The 21,620-nt window shown below is 39.7% G+C and overlaps 1 pseudogene; it reads left to right on the top strand.

Moving 5' to 3' along the window:
• The first annotated feature begins 2,275 nt into the window (after positions 1-2,275).
• Positions 2,276-21,620, top strand: part of LOC148019749 (3-deoxy-manno-octulosonate cytidylyltransferase, mitochondrial pseudogene) — a 64,700-nt pseudogene continuing 45,355 nt past the window's right edge.

Genomic DNA, 21,620 nt, shown 5'->3' with positions numbered 1-21,620 from the left:
ACACTCCTCCACGGAAACCACAGGCGTCCTTGTCACCCACGTCTTCGGTGCATGCTACAGCCTGCTACCTACGATGGTGAGTGCCATGGGACTGGCACTCGTCTAGGAGGGGGGTAATGTTAACCCTCAAACGAACGAAGGTGGAAAAACCGGAAAAGCTAAAGTAGAAGACAAAGACAAAGGCCAAGGCAAAGAGAAACGGAAGACAAAGACGCACAAGACAAAGAAGCACAAGGAGACGAGTCCTAAATAAGGGAGAAAGGCGCACAAGGAAAAGCGCAAGTCAAAACTTTTGTAAAAGAGCGCAAGCGAATCATGGTTTAATTCAAGGAGCGCCGGGCTCTCATCCGTGCAATTTGTAAATGTAGACGGGCGGTGGAAAGGAAGCTAGGAAGATAGAAGGACAATGGGAAAAAGGGCCTAGGCTATGGCCGGCCATGTAAAAAGGGGAAAAGGGGATGACTGCCCAAAAGGGATTTAGGGTTTTGTATATAAAGTTGAAAAGTGAATGAGAAGCTCATTCTTGTGTGTGGCCAAAAGTAGCTCTCCTCCTCTTCTTCTTCTTCTTGTTCTTGCTTGCTTGAGCTTGTGCTTGAGAGAGGGAGGGTGAGAGTGTGAGGGTGAGGGACCGAGGAGGAGAAGCTCTCCATCTTCTCCTCTCTTCTTCTCTTCTCTTCTCTTCTCTTGTCTTGCTCGCGTCAATGGAGCTTGGAGCGTGGAGCTTGAGGATGGAGCTTGCTTGAAGCTTGCACTTGGATCGTGGAGCTACCGGAGTGCGCGGGAGAGGAGGTAACTCGAACGGCACGGAGGTAAGCTCACTATACCCGTAGATATGGATGGCGCGTCGGTTATGTGAGAGGTAGCCATTAGTGCTCGGCTTGGAACGCTTGAAACAATAAGCGGTCCGTGGGTCTTGGCGGTTGAGCGAAAGCTCCCACATCCACTGACCAAGACTCCTGAAGCTTCTTTACTATTTCCCACTTGATATTGTCGAGAAACTCCTCAATAAATGTAAAATCCATTATTTATTAACATTATCTATGCTTCTTATTCTTCAATTTTCTCGCAAGAATTCTACTATATTTTACCATTCTCTATGCTTTTAATTCTTAAGTTTTCTCCCAAGCAATCTGAGACCAAGATGCAAGTCACTGTTGCTTTTGTAGATAGAGAGAATAGTTCGTCATATAAAGGCCACATGAAAATAGCATTGTGCTTCCACCATTGGGGAATGGATCTTTTACAAAAACATGGCTTTGGCTATGAATCCTTTTAATTCTTTTGGAGTTCTTGGAATTTTACAATCTTCCATTGGTTCTCTTTCTCTTCAATAGTGTGGTTCCTTACATTTTTAGCCTCTTTTGGGTGCTTATTGATGGTAGTATTCCCTGGCTATGCATGAAAATATGAAGATCTCTAGAGAAAACTAAGGATACTAGGAAATAAATGCAAAAAAAATCTATACTATAGCATTAACAAGCATCTTTTTCATCTCTTCATAGAGCCACACAAAGAAAACAATAGAAACAACAACAATGCCTTCACGCAACATTGTAGACATAATTATCCATGAATTTATCTTCAATAGAATATCACATAGTCTTCATAGCAATTAACAAAATATAATAATAACACATATACACCATCATATGAATGGCATCAATCACATAAACTTCATATTATAGCTTTCAAGAATGTAGACATGTCTTTTACTCTCACAATCTCCCTCGTATACAATATATCACCCTTTGAAATGACTATCTCTCAGTCACATAGTCTCAATCACTCACACATGAGAATACCATACAATAAATACCCAAAAACCTTTCTTGGTCGTGGAGACACTCTCCAAGGGGTATGGCTGATTGGAAGAGTTGTTGGAACCACTAAGTGTCCCTTTAGAGCTCATCACTAGCAACGTTACTCTAAGTCTTTACTTTAGTCTTTAACTACTAATCCTTCCTTCAAACTGTAATATTTCTGCTGAAAATATTACGAGGCCGTATGAAGTCCCGGGCAAATGATAATGCCGGCATATTGGTCACAGACGGTGTGAGCTTTAACACGATGTGTCATGATCTCCATTGGCAGAATCGAGACTATGGTCTAATGAAACCGTATATTTTCATGAGAACCTCCTCTTAGGGAGAAGGTCAAGAGGATAATATTGGAGTTAATGCAAAAAATTTTTAATCCTCTTCCCCCCAACCGAAGCGTGGCTGAGGGAAGAGGATGGTGCTAAAATGGGAGAGTGTAGACGTGGAGGGGAGGCACGATGACTGTGCACCGTGCTGGGGCTCATGGAAGGCTTGATGCTCATGCATCAGGCCGCGTGGGGGAGGGGAGGTACCTCTCCCTCTCCCTATAAAACCCATCGCCATGGGAGATGGAAGGAGGGAGCTAGGAGCCGTGATGCCGCCAGTTTGAGGAGGGTAAGGAGTGTTACGCTGCCATTAAGAGGGAGCTGGAAGAGATAGCGTATCGCTGACTGAGAAGGAGAGTGGGAGGAGATTTGACATAGTGAAGAAGGAAGCTGCCACCGAATTCTGCCTCGGCCTCATCTCGGCCCTGCTGCCAACACGCCGCCAGAAGGACTGCCCGCCATCACGCCGCCAGAAGAATCGTCTTCTTCCTCCAGGTGGAGTGGCCGTGCCCACAGAAGCTTCTCAGAAGCTTCTTGAGAAGCTTCTAAGGGGAGGATCTAAGCCCCCCTTCATGTGGCTTCCTTAAGCCTTCCTCTAGAAGGTTTTTATAACCCCTTTTCCCCCGGGATCCAAAGCCCCCCTTCCCGTGCCTTTCCTATTGCCTATACAAAGTGGGTTTTTTAAACCCATCCCCAAGATTTAAAGCCCTTCTCGTGGGTTCCATATAAGTCTTTTTTTTAAAACCTCGGGTTTCTTAAAAACCCTTTCCGTGAGGTTTCCACCCAAGTCCCCTTTCTCTTCGAAATTTCCACCTTAGCCCCTTCTTCTTGAAATTCCTACCCAAGTCCCCTTAAAGTTTGACTTATCCCAATAATTAAATCCTTGTTCCCCCCTTTTAGCATTTCACAAAGCCCATCTAAAACTACCTTCCTTGGGCTTTTCATAGGCCTTATCAAGCGGGTTTTATTACCCCCAAGGTTTTAAGCACTTTTTTTTTTCCTTGCCTTCCCTTTTAAATTCCATCATAGGCCGGGTTCTTTTCTTCTATAAAAAAAAAAACCCTTCCCACATAAGCCTTTTAAAACCATTTCATGGAGGAAGCCTATACAGCCTTCTAAAGTCAATTCCGAGAAACCGTGCAAGCGGTCACAAAGGGAGTTTCGCGTTCAAAAGAGACGGGCCAAGATCATAAGTCCACGACCAATGCGAGAAGGTCAAAGCCACGATGGCTCCTAAGAAGGCACAAGGCGCAACCGCAGGAGGATCATCTCCTAACATCCATGTGGACATTTCACCACAAGTCCAGGTTTTTCTTCCTAATTTTGATTAACGTCATAATATTTCAATTGTGCATGGATCATTTATGGAATTAGGATGCACTTTTTTTGATTGAAATACCTTGACTAAATTAAAAGAAATAACTTCAATCAAGGAATTGGTCATTTGTATTAAACGAATGAAAAAGAACAGCATAAGATCTTTATGCATTCCTGGCAAGTGGTTATTATGCATTGAAAAGTAACGAACTCAGATTAACTAATGCCCATCTTTATAAAATTGAAATTACTGATGTACACTTTCGATTATGCATGGGAAAGAATAAATCATATGTTGCATTATTAGGCATCTTTCCTTCGAAATGATTCATTAAAAGAAGGTCGCTAATAATCCGTAGGAATTTACAAGGCATGGAAATGGTTCTTAAAACTAAGTAAAGTAGATTAAAATCTAGTCAATTGGCTTAAATCTCAATCAACTACGTAAATAGTTACAAAAGGTTGTACAATGCTTATTCAGCATACGAAAATCTCATTTAGAAAAGAAGTTAGAAAAAGGTTGCATGGTTCACATAAAACCCTATCGCTTAGTAGCATGAATCTTAAATGCATCAATAGAAGCTATGTCGTAACTTAGCATATGCTTTGGTTTTAACCAAAAAAGTAGGGTTTGTAAATATACTCAAACGTAGGAAATGAATCATGTGGTTACGAGAAGGGTATCGTAAATACCTCCAAGAATAGATAAGTAAATTGGTTTACCCTAAAAACACCTAAACCGCAAGCAACTCGTTCAAGAAGGGTTAAATCAATGCAACATATACCAAAGAGCTAACTAGGGTTTAGCACATTGAGGATGTGACCTAATCGCTCTTATTGCCGAAGCTGAAACTCTTATACCCTAAAGACTTGCCCTCATTCACGGAATGTAGGGACAATAGGACACACTTGCGAGAAACGATCTAGGGTTTTTACCCTAAGGATCGCTCGCTAAAAGAATGAAACTCGATTTGGATTTGGACCTTTAGGACTGACAATATCGACCTAGTGCAATCAGGAACGGATTGTTATGAAGATACCCTAACCCTATTTCCTATCTAATCATCATTTCGTGATTAGACAACACCATTCGATGGGTAAAATAGTCCCATGATTTTGATGCGACACTCGTGCAATAGGTTGTAGAGTCGCATGATCTTGTGATTTGATCAAAAGAGAATGGCCAATTCCTCGGAATGAGATTGGCAGATTCTTATGCAAGTTTATCTTGCAAGAGGAGAAATAATCATCGTGATATAGTACCTTTCTTGGGTAAAGTAACCAAGATACGAGGATTAGATATTTGCTTGGAAGCAAAAGACCAATTAGTAAATTGGAATAACATATTTACTGCTAATAGAACTTAAGGTATTGGTTAAGTTGGGTTAGTAGGGTACGGCCCTAACTCAAGGATATAGGGTTAACAAACAAACCCTTGGGGATCTTGCCAAGTCGCAATTGATCCTGGATCGAGTGCTGGATACATTCGGAGAGAAAGATTCACTCCTTAGCAATTGGCCAAATAAACGACCACTTGAATTGATTGTGCTTGTAACAGTTTAGAAAGCACTGTTTGCATTGTTTGCTCAAGGAACTAAAGGATGAAAAGATATGTAATGCTTCAGGTTGAAGGCCTGAAGGGAGAGGCAGCTTCAGTTACCCCCGACTGCCTGCCTGACCCTAACCAAGGGGGTTGTTGACCGTGTTGGGAATGTGGACCGAACCCGCCACGAGAGGTCTCTCCGTTGAGTTCTACTTGGAGCAGGAGGACGCTTGGGTGCCAGGGGGGGCTCTGGCCGTAAAACCCTCGCCTTCCGGGACCTGCACAAGAGGCTAACGTGACTCGGGATTGGATCTCGAGGCCCGCATACTAGTTTACGGGTGGAAGCTTGGAATAGTAATCCTTGTGGATTACTGGATAGCCTTCGGGCGGATTATGGACAAGCCTACGGGCGGAACTCCTTGTATTTCAAAGATAAAATGATGAAATGATAATAAAGAATTTGTTTGATATTGTTTTTCTATGTCACGTGATAAGATTACGTGAAGGAACCAGTGCTTAACGGATTAATTAAAGAAGCTGATTGTTACATGTCAAAATTAATATGTTAGATAATTACATAACTAAAACAAACCGAGGAAAGTGCGGAGGATAGGCCATAGGTCCGCGTCCTATGGTTGGGTGGTCTCGGTTAGCCGGGAACTTTTCTCAAAATCTCGAAGAACAGCTAAATGATCGTCAAAGAAAATGAATAAAGAAAGCAATAACCTAGAGTTATGTCTTAACCGATTTACGCTGTTTTAGGGGAACGGAATGGGACTATGCCTTATGGCAGAGAGGTTGAGCTTTGCATCCCCCTCATTTCCCATTCTCCTTGAACCAAGTGCAGCGTAAATCCGCTTTGGATTTGGTGTTTCTGCGTAAAGTAGTACGCTTGGGTTCGACGCTAGTTGCTGTTAGATAATGACCAATCAGGATAACCCTAATTCCGGTTGATCCTAAGTGGGAACGGCCAGGATACTTCCGCGACGTGGCAGACGCGGGAAGACCTAGATCGCAAATCCCGTAACATTCCATGGGAGTGCCGGGCAGAGCTTTCTAGACATCCTTTCCGATGGACTGCTAAGACGTGTCCTGGATGATTCTAATGGACACGTTACACAAACAAGCTACAAAGAACTTCCATTCTTCTCTTTCCAAGGGAAGAATATATCCACAAGCTAAAAATCCATCCAACAAAACATATACAGAAGCATACATACCATTTATAAAGACTTACAAAAGCTCACATAACACCAGTAAGGGCCAACCAAATGCAACAAAACCACTTAGCTCTAACCATACCATTCCAAATAATCAAAAACCATTAAATACATATTCAATCATACTGAAACTCAATCTTTCACAATCTCAACTTCTCAATAGAACCAAAGATAGACCCAAACAAATATAACCAAATTACATCAAAATCAATCAAACCATGTACAAAATCTACCAACACATGACAACTCAATCAAAAACCATCATAAGGTAACCAAACGTACTCAACCACAACTGAAAACATCTAAAGTGCTTCAAAAACCAACCAAACTTAATCAATCATGCACTAAAACAACCATTCGGTACACCTAAAACTTAACAAAAAATAGGCAAAAATACACTCTTTTCAACTCTCAATAATAGCAAAAAATTTATCGTGTATCCCCTTTTTGAGATATAAGACTTTGTATTCTATTCATTTCCTCATATTGACTAAGTTTAAAAGAGTAAACCATTTCTAACATAATAATTATACGTTGCACTTTAAAGGTGATACATTGTTTTATCACTCCAAAAGCAATATTTCATGAAAATGCATTTTCTTGAACACCAAAAATATAGTATTTCAACCAAAAAGGTAGTATTTCGAACATGTAACAAATAAATTATCCAAGATTCCAAAAATTTCACTTGGAATTGATGTTAATCCTTCTCTAAGAAAGATATCTAAACTTATCGATAGATGTATTATATTGAGACTTTTCTATATCGCCACACTAAAATTTGACACAAGTAAAACATAAGAATGTGTCAAAGTCTCAAAGTATTACAACAAGATATACACAATGCTCTCCTTTACATGTTTCAAAATATCAGTCCATATCAATATTCCATTTAAATTTTTCTTTGTAGCAATCATTATGTTATGGTAGTTCAACATGGAGAAAGTTTAATTATGAAACCTTTATGGTAACCATATAGGTGGCATGTATTATAGAAGATATTATTTCTTTTATTAGAATCTCATATATTTTATGCTAGTGCTACAATCAAATTAGACATAGCAAAGTTAATGAGGTACGATCTTGAGCCTTCTTTGGTATGAATCAGTGAGGCCAAGGGTAGATTGATGGTGATATAATGTATAATAAATGATGATGCCTATGAATTTGTCAATAGATAAGCTTCTAAACATTGAAAGAAATGGATATATTAAGTATGGCAATATTTATGGAGTTTTCCATACCCTTCACTTTGCCCCCTACCCCCTACCCCCTTTCCCAAAACCCACCCCCCAAGCCATGCCCCCTCTCCTCTCCTCTCCTCCCCCTTACTTTTAAGGTAGAGGAGGAAATTAATGGGGTTCCCCACGAGAAACTCCCCTACTATCTCTCTCTTACTGTCACATTAGGGGTAGGTCCCCATTAATTTCTTTACTTTTAAGCTACCCAAAGAAAAATCCTTGAGACATACAGTAGTAGAGGCATTTTGAATACGGGAATGCACGTGAAGCGTTATGGATAGGAGGCCCTTTTGTGGACACTTGGAGGAAACATATCCTGGATCCCATAGCTTGTTTTGCACATATCTTCAAATCATATTTTCATTATCAAAATTCAAACATTTGAGATACGATACTTATGTATGTTTTAGAGCTTAATTTCTCTTTTATTTGGCAAAGATTTTAGAATACTAAATATCACTATTTTTTATAATTATTATTATGTGAATGGATTTTTATATTATCAAAGAAGGATGTGTATTACCATATCTTTTAAAATTACTACTACAACTGAAATGCATCAACGTACATATATGGGACACACAGGGGTATTTAATCTATGATAATTGTATGCAAAGAGTATGTTTATTGGCCTATCATGAAACATAATATAGTAAAATTGATGTCTAAATGCATTGTGTGTCAATGTATGGGACTTGAACATAAAGGCTAGAGAAAGGAGTATAGTATCAGAGTTTATCAAGATGAACGTGTATTTTTGTGGCCATGATCAAATGCTTCAATGTGAAGGCCGTTTGCTGTAGCAAGGGGCTGCACATGACATTGTTGCAGGTTGTAAGGGCTAGCAACGAGATTATTGGCAGTGAAAGTCTTGTCAACAAACAATTGGTGTCAACCAAGAAAAATATGTTCGTGAGAACCCATGGCAACTTGAAGAGATTATAACCAATCCCTCAAATGACCCATAGTCCATGGAACAAGAGTCTTTAATTATTATCGATGCAATTAGGACATAGTATATCTATGAGACCATCAAACCTACCATCATTGCAGCCCTTGCATCCACAAAAGTCACCATTCTACTCAAAACTCTACTCAAAGGAAGCCCATTGATTTGGTAGGGATTAAAAGATTGGGTAGAAGGAACACACCTTCGATAGGTCTCACTACATTTCACAACCTAGATTTAGTGCAACTTCAAACCTAATTGCTTTAGGGGTTAACACATTTTGGAAAGGAATTGATTGGCATGCTCTTCTTCCTATGGAAACCCTTGGAGACACTATCATATGGAAATGAATTGTTGACATTGGATTCAATGTGATCATAGTTAATCAAGACATACTCCAAGCTTGGAAAAACCCATTGATTGAACCAATGCATTTTAATTTGACTATCGTTGATGTATTTGAAGTCAAATCAATGGGACTATTAAGGGATTGTCTAGTCAATATTGCTAGGGTATGATTCAAGTTTAACTTTGTTGTTATGAAAAGAGTTGACTAGGACATGTTGCTTAGCTGGCCATGGATGCAGATGCATATCTCATTAAGGATTGGGGCAATGGTTTAGTCTTTCTAAGAAATAGGAAGGAGGTAGTCCGCATTGAGATGGAGTCTTGCAAAACCTCAGACTTAGACTCTATCTCTACACTATTATGAGGAGATCCTAATGATCCTCCAACCTCTTGATGGTTGGCTAGATATATTCCCTCTCCCAAAGATGAGTAGAATTGGATCACATTCTTGTCACCTTGGAGTTTCCATCTATAGAGGAGCTCAAATATCAACTAGCTCATGAATGCATGAGTTAGAAAGATGGACAAGATACTTCAGCCCTCATTGTAGAACATCACTTAGAACTGATTTTAGTGCCGCTCTTTATGACGGCCCTTGACTTAGTAGGTATGCCTTACAAGAAGCAAGTCAGTAATAGTTGATGCAATCATTGATGAGAGATAGGATTATAACACACTTTCTTATTATTATTGAAAAAACCTCGGCCAATTACAACTATAGCTAATGGATATAAAGTTGAATCCATAAGAAGGACAACCCTACTTCTTGTTGAGAAAGTGTAAATTGATAGTCACCATTGATATTGAGAGCATCCACTCCTCTTCTATGTTTTTTGGAACTCTGAAGGAAGTAGCACTGAGATTCTTTTAGGATGAACATTCAAGTTCCTAAGCAATTGCAATGTTAACTATGTTGATAAATGCATTCATCTACAATTGCAGATGTGCAAGTGATTACAACCTTTAGTTCCAAAGAGATGTAGTCTAAGTCTACTTCGCCTACCCCTATGTATTCTTTTGACCAATCACCTAAAACCAAGATGTGATTGATCTAGCTCTTGAATTATCAAGCTCATAAGAAGCCATCTATTAGCTCCACTATGTAGTGGAAGTGAAAACCCAAAACCTCTTCATACACATCTATATATCATAAGCTTAGGAATGAAAGGTAGAGTAGGAGTGGAAGCACGAGCAAAAGCAAGAGAGAAGCAAGAGCTATAGAGGTTTAAGCAAAGAAGAGAGAGACCGGTATGTGGGAACTCCAATAGCCATAATATGTGACATGCCTTCCCTTACTCTATTGTCATATAAAGAATAAAGAACAAAGTGATAATGATGGGCGATCAACACTTACAATGTACAAGTGTGTGGGCAATAAGTACAAGTAAATATAGGCAGTTAGGCATATGCAATTTTTATCCCCCGATAACCTCCCACTTAAAGGCGAATGCACCTGAGTATTAAAACAACAAGATAAAAGTGACAAAGTACAAAGTGTACATATAGGTATGATAGAATGAGGAACACATGTCATATCATCCTACACCAAATCATCTTCCTAAGGAAGGCATAATGTTCCACTAGGAGACTTTTGGTATATAGATTTACAAGATTCTTATCAATTGAGATCTTGACAAGCTCTATCTACTTCTCCTCAATCGCCTCTCTGATGAAGCGTAACAGACCTCAATATTCTTGATCTTCATATAAAAGATTGGATTACATGCTAATTGAATGACACTCATAGAGTCCAAATGGAATGCAAGAGTCATATTCATGCCAAGGTCTAGGCCCAGTCATAAGGCCTCCTTGCAAGTCTCAATGGGCTAACTCAACCCCACTACAAATACTATGTTAGGTCTAGTGGCTATCTTGCATATATCAAGGTGTCGACCATGGATCCATATGAGGTTTTGGCCATCTTGACCTTCTCATTATCTGACTAGGGTCAATCTACATGACTGACCTTCACATGAGAAGGCAATAGGCAGTCAGTAGGCTTACCATCTCACATATTTAACTACTCAAGGATGTACTCCATTTATGATAAGAGGAGTCCCTTAAAGCAACTGTGTGTAGTATGCATAGTAAGTATGTGAGAGACATACCCCATGCTCTTCATCTTAAAGATTATATTGAGCTAAGTCTTAAAAGCATTTAGCTCATCATGAACACTCCTAGCAATCAACATGTCGTTAGCATATAACACCCAAATGATGAGGCTATAAGCACAAGCCTTCTTTATGTAAAGACACAGATATATATCACTACTACAGGAATAAACCTATGAATGCATAAATGTATCAAACTTACGATACCATTTTCTAAGTGTCTACTTAAGTTCATAAATACTCTTCCTCAACTTGCACGCTAGGTGTTCCTTGCCCTTTTTTCAAAGCTCTTAAGCTACTACATATAAATGTTCTCATGCAAGTCCATATCAAGAAAAGCCATTTTCACATCCATCTAGTACAAGTCCAAATACATTTGCACAACCAAGGCCAATATTAGGCATAAGGTAGTCGCATTAACCACAAGAGAGAAAATCTCATCAAAATCAACTTCCTTATCCTGCTTCAAACCCTTAGTCAACCAATTTGGCTTTATATTTTGGCTTGGAGTGACCCAGGGTACTCTTCAACTTGTGCACCCACTTATATGGCAATGTAAGTTTTCCATTAGGCAAAGGAACCAAATTCCATGTAAGCTTTTTCTCTAATGAATCATATTCAAACTACATGGCTCTCTTCTAAGAGTGATTATCATCTCTGTGCATAGCCTCCTCATAAGTAAGAGGCTCAATAGAATATGTCACCATGACATAATACATATAGGGCTCAAAACAATTAGGATGGTGTGAGGCATTAGTGGAGTAGCTCAAGATAGGCTATGGGGTCTTATGGCAAGTCCTCTCTATCCAACATCATGATCCTATACAATAGGTGGATCCTAAGCCACTACATCATCACAACAGGTAGGCTATCTAACTAGGATTGGCTATATTATAATAAGAGGAACCTCCTAAAAGATCATGCTACATATCTCAACTGCCTTCTTTAGTCTCATATGCATCTTTTCCTCATGAAATACAACAACATGGTTGTAGATAACCTTATAAGCCTATGGATCCCAAAGGTGATAGCCCATCTCACTTATATCACCCTATCCAAGAAAGATGCATTTGATGAACTTTGGATCTAGCTTATTTCATTTTTCTTTGGGAATATGGTTGAAAGCCTCATATCCAAAGATACGCAAGTGTGTAAACAAGGGAGGTTTACGATGCCATACCTCCTCTATAGCTCTACCACTAAGAGTAGTGTATGGGGATCTATTGATCAAATATAAACTATAGTAGTAGAGCTGCCTCGACCCAAAAGTACTTTGGTAAGATTGCTTGAATAAGCATACTATAGACTCTATTTTGAATAGTTCTATTTATATGCTTTGCAACATCATTTTGGGGTGGGGGCGGTAATACCTCTCTCATCACAAAATTTCTTAAATGCCTTAGAGATATATTTGTCCCCATTGTTGAATCATTTCTAGGCATTTCAACCTATGCCTAGACTAGTTCTCGATCATAGCAAGAAAGTACTAAAATATAGCTAACACCTCTTACTTTTGCTTAATAGGATAGCCCTAAAATTTATACGAATAATCATCAATGAAGGTCACAAAGTACCTAGCACTACCTAATGTGATTGATAGAGCATGGGACCACAAATATGCGAATGAAAAAAATTCAACACCTCACCCATGTATATGGAGCCAAAAATTTATGAGAGCTACGTGTCTACCTGCCATATAAATAATGATCATAAGAGTCAAAACATGAGTTGTCAAGAGACAAGAAATACTGCAAACGAGTGAGTATTTTCATTTCTTTAAAGGGCATATACCCAAGATGATGATGCCAAAGAGATACATGAGGAAGATCAATCACGGCCAAAACATGATCAACATATACAAGCAAAGGGTACAGGTTGCCAACCCTGGTACTTCTAGCAAAAATGAGATTACCATGAGTAATCTTCCATGCGAAATCACCAAAAGGGACATGATAACTATCGTCATCTAGCAGTCTAGTGGAGATAAGGATTTTAGCTAAGCCAAGACATGACATACATCATGAAGTACAAATGGAACGCTAACGCCAAATTGCAATATCACATCACCTATGCCAATAATATTCAATGCAATGTCATCTCCTAGTATAACTAAATCTGTAATAGTATGATAAGTATAAAACCAATGATGATGTGGGTTATATGACATGAAGCCCCCAAATCAAGAAGCCAACACTGAGAGCAAGAAGATGAAGTATCAAACAATTGAGTAGTTTAAGTGATGAAGCACCCAAGTATGCAATAATCAGAGCTATACTCTAAGGCATTTGCCCCTTCTATCTTAACACTAGACCTAAGAACAATGCTACGATCATAAGAAGATTTGGCATTATCTTGCACTTTTCCTTTGCCTTTTTCATGCCTATCATTGCACTCTTATGGCAATGTTGCCTTATGTGATCCTACTATCCACAATAATGATAATTAAGAGAGGACTTAGGACCACATGGCTTACTGTGTGATTACTCATGGGACTAAGACTTGCCCTTGTTAGGCTATGAGTCTCTACCATGATTGTTATTCCCATTACCACCTTGTCTACCTCTCATTGTAACTATATGAGAAGTATAAGCTGCATCAACATGCTTCCTGTTTATTTCCTCCCTGAGCAAAACACCCTCTATATCCCTAAGTTGAAAGCCACCTTCATAAGGGTTTACACATACTATTATGAAATGTATCCCAAGACTCGGACTGTATGATAAGCAAGAAAAGAGACTTAACATTCTCCTCAAACGTAAGGCCCTACAAAGTAAGCTGACTAAAAATGGAATGAATCTCATTTAAATGAAACGATATAGATGTTCCTTCCTTCATGTAAAGGTCCACGAGTTTCCAACTGAGTTCTAGAACTTTGCTTGTTATAGAGATCATAAATTGTTTTCCATAATACATAAGCATTGCCCTCAGTCTCAATGACATTGAAGTATACCTACTTTGACAATGATAAAATGATGGTATACTTTCATAGCTCATCAAGCACTTCCCCTTCATCTACATCACAAAGTTCTAGCTTTATGCCATTTAATTTCACTTACTTAACTTGCTTCTTCTGCACCAATACATGCCAAATCTGAGTCTTCCAATACTGGAAATTATTGTTATCTAACTTCTCTATGTTGAAGATATCACTATCATTGGAAGCATTTGAAGCACGCATGATGTCTACCAAACAAAGAGAGTATGAGATATTGTAACAACAATAGAATTAGTCCCAAAACCAAGCCAAAAGGAGTGTAGTAGGAGGAAGACTAAGCCAATACACAACTGTCCACAAGAAGCATGAAGTAATAGAGTGTTGAATACAAGTATCTGCTCTCAAAAGAATTGCTCAAAACTAATTTTTAGCTTGGATGTCCATAAAACTACAGTAAATCAGCATGTAACTATAGGCAAACATGCAAAAGAATAAGATCTTACTACTAGGCAAATCCTGCTAGTAATTGGGATATACAATGCAAGTAGTAGTGTCAAGATAGATCATAAACCACAGAATATCGGAGACTATCAAAACATCCAAGTTGTCAGGTACATATATGCATACCATATCACAATGCATGCCAAGCATGTATTCGCCATTCATCACAACCTACTGACAATAAGTGGTAAAAGGTTACCACATCAAAGGTAAAATTAGCCCATAATTATAACCTTTTGTAGTGATAGTATATGCAAAAACCAAGAGAGCAGTGACAATATATGCCCACATTCATAACCCTCTATAATGACAATATATGCATAAACCAAGAGAGCATAAGAGAGTCTCCCATTGACTCAAATGACCAAGCTCTACACAAAGAAAATACCAAACACTCCCACTAGAGCGAATTCAAAGTATCCAAAGTAGCAAAGGAAGCTCAATTTATAGAGCTCATAGCATCTAGGTATCCAAAGTACATCATGTACACATTCAAAGCATAAACCTTCAATAACTCTCCAAGCCCATAAATGGAAATCACTGAAGCAAAGAACCAGTACACAAAATATCATCAACTGAGCTCAAATCCAAGATGTACAACTTAACATAAGAATATTCAAACATAAAAACATTGCCAAGCATTAGCATAACCATGTACCATACTCGAATGGCATGTGGGTATTCAATATACAGGCATCCACTATGAATGCTTGCTATCCAAACTTTGTTGCAACAATGTTGAGAAATAACAAATGATGTATGCTCCAAGAAGAGATGTCCTAAATCCCATATGCACAGTGAGGAGATAGGAGAACCTGAAAAGCTATAAAGACATGTACTTGGTTCACTTTTTTGTATATGCTATTTTGTACTTTGTACTTCACTGTGAGTCTCTGTTATGTCCTACTCAGGATTGTGTTTATAAGTCTAAGTTGTTTGTCTTGGAACCTAATTCAACTGAGTAACAGTTACCTACATTGTCATGGTTCTAGTCAATACATTCAAACCTCCATAGCTACAGCCATGCTCAAGATCCATGATTTCTTTCATGGTATCAGAGCTGTCGTGGGCATGATCTAGCTCTCCTCACTGCTCCCTGAGCTCCTCACAATCTCTAGTCAATCTAGCTTAAGCATTTAATCTCATCTCTTAAGTTACACTTCTTCTTCCTGCTGTCTACCATAGCCAAGCTTCACCTACCTGCCTTGGAGCTCCTGGATCTCTCTCCATACACCATATTTGTCTATGGTTTCTTCTAGGAAAACACTCCTCTAGTTAGGGTGCACCTGCTAGGCATGATAAAGCCCAACATTTTTCATCGCAACAATAGGCATTGCCGAAATTTGTCATCGAGTGTGGATCTGCACACTATCAGTGGTCATACAGTTGAATCATCCAGCACGCAAAGCAAAATACTCTGCGATCATAGGGCTTTCTTAGCCTATCATATGACCTACCTTCTCAGTGATTTCTAGCACAAATGGACCAAGAATCGTGCAGATATGAGTTGTTGAAAATCAAACGATTGTAGAACCCTAACAAAGAACAACCATGGCTTGACTCAAACTAAGCTTTCTCTCTCACCTCATTTACTCTTTTGTTGAAATCTCTATCATTCAGTCCTGTAATGGCAATTTTCAAGAAGATTTGAAAGAATCAAATCAACAATCAAGATTATCATAACTAGTATCTATTGATACTCAAATGGTACTTCTTGGCACTTAAAGTTTTTTCTTTGGCTTACTTAAGAGTAACTCATCTTCAGCTGCTTCAAAGCTTACTCTCAATTTGTAATGATTTGAAATTTTTATTGATCCAATTCGTTGTAAGTATCTATCTCATTGTAAAAGGACAGACACTGCCCGAGTGTTCTCATGGTAAGACCTCCTTCTAAGATGACTGAACTAGAGTAGATAGAAAAGTTTAATGGTGAAGGCTTTCACGCTTGGAAAGAGAAAACCATGTACCATCTCATGAGGAAAGACCTCTAGGATCTCTTTGAGGAAGATGATCAGCCTAAAACAAAGACATGGAAGAAGATGAACAACAAAGCTCTAGGTATTATTGCTTGGGGTCTATCCAATGATGTACTACATCATATTTTCGGCATCAGGGATGTAAAGAAGGCATGGGAAGAACTTGAAAAGATCTTTAGTACACAAGCAAAGAATTCGAAGGTAAATTTACTTATGCAATTTTATAAATTGGATGTGAAAGACAGTTCATCTATGACTATACACATCAATAAGTTCAAGAGCCTTAAAACTCAGCTAGCAACTCTTAAAAAGAACATTGATGAAGATGAGGCAATAGCAATGTTACTTGCCAGTGTTAATTATGAACCATATGAGAACCTTGTTTCAACACCAAGTAATGTTTCCAGTTTTTCACTCAAAGACATTAATCACTCACTGCTTGATGGAGAAAGCAAATTTAAAAGCAAAGATGTAAAAGAGACCAGCTCAAGGGAAAATCTCTTATATACCATAGGAGCTACTGGACCCAAGGGAAGAGGTCGAGGATTCAACACCGACAACAAAAGTCGGATGATATCTTATTATTGTAGTAAGACTGGCCATATTTCCAGTGAATGGCAGATGCAGAATGGCCACCACCAAAATCAATTCATGACCACCACCAAAGTCAATTCATGAATGAAGAAGAAGAAGAAGAAGAAGATACTTCCGCTACCATCAACAACTCTGACAGATTGTTCTAAGGAACTTGTTCCCATAGTGGAACTCTATGTTTTCCTTAGTAGATTTGCTTTGTAAAAACCCTTGCCAAAGATATAAAGTCTCAAGCTTTAACTTGACTAGGCTGCCTATGAGCTAGTCTCCTGGGCCATCTTATCATGTAGAGGGGGGAAAAGCCAACAAGTGTAGGGACTCATCATTTGAGGGGGGGTGTTGAGAAATGACAAATGATGTATGCTCCAGGAAGAGATGTCCTAAATCCCATATGCATAATGAGAAGAGAGGAGAACCTAAAAAGCTATAAAGACATGTAGTTGATTCACTTTTTTATATATGCTATTTTGTACTTTGTACTTCACTGTGAGTCTTTGTCATGTCCTACTCGAGATTGTGTTTATGAATCCAAGTTGCCTATCTTGGAACCTAATTCAACCAAGTAACAGTTACATACATTGTCATGGTTCTAGTCAATACATTCAAACCTCCATAGCTGCAACCATGCTCAAGATTCATGATTTCTTTCAAATAAGCCTTTCAAAAGTTGAGCTATTTGAGCTCTAATCAATCCAAGAAGGTTGCCCAAGCATCAAACTAATATATGAAAGTTACAAGCTTGCCTCATAAGCATTACATAAACCATAGGTTTTCAAATACATACTATCCAGAGTGTACTATAGCAAACCTATCATGAAACATAATCAATGGTTAAAGGTATTTAGCCTCAATGTGTTCCCAAATACAAGCTCTCAAGGCTGAGGAGGACACCCAAGCAAGACAATGTGAGAATAAGGCTTGATGAAGGGAAGCTCAACAAGACTGATGCATTTCTTGATGTGTGGCTATCATGAAAGCTTCATGCAACCTCTTCTTCTTAAGCTAAATGCAATGTTGGTGAAGCTCCTTGAATGCCTGCTCTAATACCACTTGAAAGGTGGAGCATGAGTGAAAGTGTAATCAAAAGCAAGAGAGAAGTAAGAACTATGGAGGTTCAAGCAAAGAACAGGGGGGAGAGAGAGAGAGAGAGAGAGAGAGAGAGAGAGAGAGAGAGAGAGAGAGAGAGAGAGAGAGAGAGAGAGAGAGTGTGTGTGTGTGTGTGTGTGTGTGTGGTGTGTGGAAACTCCAACAGTCACAATATGTGACCTACCTTCCCTTATTCTATTGTCATAATGAATAAAGAATAAAGTGGCAATGATAGGTAGCCACCACCTATAGTATATAGGTATGCAGGAAATAAGTACAAGTAAATGTAGGCAGCTAAGCATAGGAGACCTTTAATCCCCCAACAAGCAACATAATTAAATGAATGGCAATGTTAGTTCCATAATAGCCCACATATCACAACTCGATGGGTCCCAAAGAGCCTTTTAGAAGTGCAAGGGTAGTATGAAGGCTACCAAAAGCAAAAGACGTATCTATGTTTATTTGATAGGACATGATCTCTTGGAAAAGAATAACTCTGGCTACCAAAACTATCCATGGCTACACACATAGTCATCACATGTACACCAGCTATAGCAATATCTCCAATAACATGCCATGGACCCCAACTAGGCCAGTAGACTACACTATGTTTACTGGCCAGGCCGCCAAGCAAAGGAATTCTATTTCTTTTACTACAAACTCACATTTTTCTAGTTTTGCATATAGCGTAAGTGTTATTGTCTTCTTCTAGGGTTTTGCTATAGACTAGGAGATCATCAATGTAGATAATGACAAAGACATCTATCTCGGGTCTAAAGACTCCATCCATGAGGCCACAAAACGTACCTGACCCATTACTTAGTCCGAATCCTAAGACTAACCATTCAAAATTGCCATATCAGGTGTGGAAAGTTGTTGTGGGGATATCTTCTTCTGCTATGCGAATCTAGTGGTATCCAGACCTAAGATCTATGCGGCTAAAGTACTTGGCTCCATGTAGCCTATCTAAGAGGTCCTCCACTAGAGGCATGTGATATTTGTCTTTGATGGTGATTTTATTAAGGGCCCTATAGTCTACACATAGTCAAAGCCCCCCATCCTTCTTCTTAACAAGCAACACTAGGCACCAAAGGGGGATTTCCTGGGGTACATGAAACCTTGTTTTTCTAATTCATGTAGCTGCTTCTCCAATTCCATGAGTTTTGTGTGATTCATATGATAAGGGGCTCTAGACAGTGGGGCAAATCCTGGAATGAGTTCGATTTTGTGATCCACATCCCTTTTGGGTGGTAGGCCCTTGGGTAGCTCTGTTGGCATTACATCCTTGAACTCCTCAAGTATTTCTACCACTTCTGTGCTGCTGGTTTGGGGTTTGGGCTTCTTAGTGACCTACTCAATGGGTCAAATTATGCATAGATAAATGATGTCTCCTTACTTAATTGATTTCTCCACTTGCTTGGCACTACACGTCATGATACGTGACCTAATAGGGTTCACTAGACACAGTGTTGCTTGAGTTGGTACTCTTGGTTGGCTTGGACTTGACTTCATTGTTTGGCATGAAGCTTCGAGCTTATTCTCCTTCATTTGCACTTTGATTGGTGTCCTGCCTTTGGCAACTGTATTCTTTCACAAGGTACTCTGACGCCTTCTCCTTGCATATCCAGCATCATCTCATTAACTCCCTTTCCAAACATTGTGATGACATATTTATCATAGAATTCCAAGCCCAGGATAACTTCAAAATCATCCATGGGGATTACTAAGAAGTTGAGTTTTACTTTCCATTTCACGGCTTCTACTTGTACTGCGACGACCTATTTCACTTCCTTGGCCTCTCCTTGTGCGAATGTTACTATTAATCCCTCTGGGGCCTTAGACAATTTCAATCCATGTTTGGTTGTGCACTCCAGTGTGATAAAGTTGTGGGTGGCCCATGTGTCCACCATAATAGCTTGTTTCCCTTCGCTCACTCTGTCTTTGATGTATAGGTGGTGGACTGCTGCTACCCGAGCTTCCATGCATTGAGGTTGTGCACTGACTATCCCCACTCTTGGGTGGTCCATGTTTTTATCACTTCTGCTTGGGATTTCTTGGATGTGTGGGGGTTGCGGTTCCTCTCCTCCATACGCACTAGTGGTTGTCAACCTTGACCCACTTGATGAGGCTGTGTCTTCCATGGGGCATCTGTTTTGATCATTTGGTCCCCCACATTTGAAACATCTAATCCATATGGTTGGGGCTTGGGGGTCTCCATCATGATGTGTTTGATCTCGTGAGACCATATGATGCACTTGGGGTTGGCCTGTAGTGGTTGTTCCCCCATCTGCCAACAATTGCTCTGCTTGGTACTAAGGAGGATTATGGCACGGCTGGGTTATGCTTGAGGTCTAGCTCTGCATCTCCATGAATGGACCTCTAGAAGCATTGGGTCTCGAGGTCCATGAATTGTTGTTGAGGTTGGTGTTGAATTTGTTCTGGTTCCCCTAGGCTGTCCTCCTACCTTCTAGATCCACTAGTTTTTCAACCATTATCATGGCCTTGACTAAGCTAGTTGGCTCCTGTCTCTCTATGTCTCTTCTAGCCCATTTTTGCATCCCAAATACGAATCCATGCAAATTGGTGTCAGTGTCCATGTTGGGTAGTTGTAGCATGAGTTGCCTATATTTGTTGACATACTCTTTCATCTTCCCTTGCATTTACTTGAGGTTTCTCCATTCATCTCTGACTTTGAATTTCTCCATCTTTGGAATGAAGTAATCTTTGAGTTCCTCTTGGAGTTCTTCCCATGAAAAGATGGAGTGTCCTTGCTCTTGTTCTAGCAAGTACCAACTAGTAGTGTCCTCCTCCAAGTAGATTGCTACCACCTCTCCCTTCCTATCTTCAGTGATCCTGGCATACTTTAAGTATTTGTCCACTTCTGTGATCCATTTCTTCAGAACCAACCCGTCCCTCTTGTACTTGGCGTGTTGGGACATCTTGAATTTGCCGTAGTCGTCTTCTGAATTGTCACTATCCTCCTCTTCTCTATGGTTGGGTTTTTTGTCATTCTTACTTTCGGCTTCTACTACATTCTCCTTGTCTTTTCTTGCATATTGCACCCTCCTAGAAGTCTCCTCTCTCCCTAATCTATCCATCTCCTCTTATATTTTCTGCCTTTTCTCCTCTTCTTGTTGTTGTAACACCCACTCTCTATAGCCCTGCTCCACTTCTAATTTTCTTCTCCTTTCCTCTTCCTCCTTCTTCATCTACATGTTCCTCCAAATTGACTCCAGCATGCTTAACATGCCCTCCAAGTGCCTTTCCAATCCAGCTACCTTCTCCTCTTAGGCTACTCTCCATTCTTGCACTCTACTCTTCTTCCTCTCTTCCATTGTTGGGATGGGTACATTCTCTATGTCATCCTCCATGTGGTCATTGGGGGCAGGCTTTTGGGGTTGTCGAAGCGCGAAAGCTGTGTCACGTCTTCAAATGGTGGATGGTGTTGGGGTCATCGTGCCGAGGTGTCACGTTGGGGTCAACACGACGGGGGTCGATGCGACGTGGGTCATTTCAGCTCATTCTCTTTGGGACACTAGATCTTATCTCCTACTTTCGTGAGCACTCCTTCACTCCGAGCAAGAGTTTCTCTGATACCAAGTGTGATGCACATGCATTCTTTACTCACTCAATACGGCACAGAAAGGTAACACGAT

This window comes from Lygodium microphyllum, chromosome 19, assembly GCF_053477565.2.
Source record: "Lygodium microphyllum isolate KBCC chromosome 19, Lygodium_microphyllum_v1.1.10, whole genome shotgun sequence".
Taxonomy (NCBI): Eukaryota; Viridiplantae; Streptophyta; class Polypodiopsida; order Schizaeales; family Lygodiaceae; genus Lygodium; species Lygodium microphyllum.
This window is presented reverse-complemented; position numbering and strand designations above follow the sequence as displayed.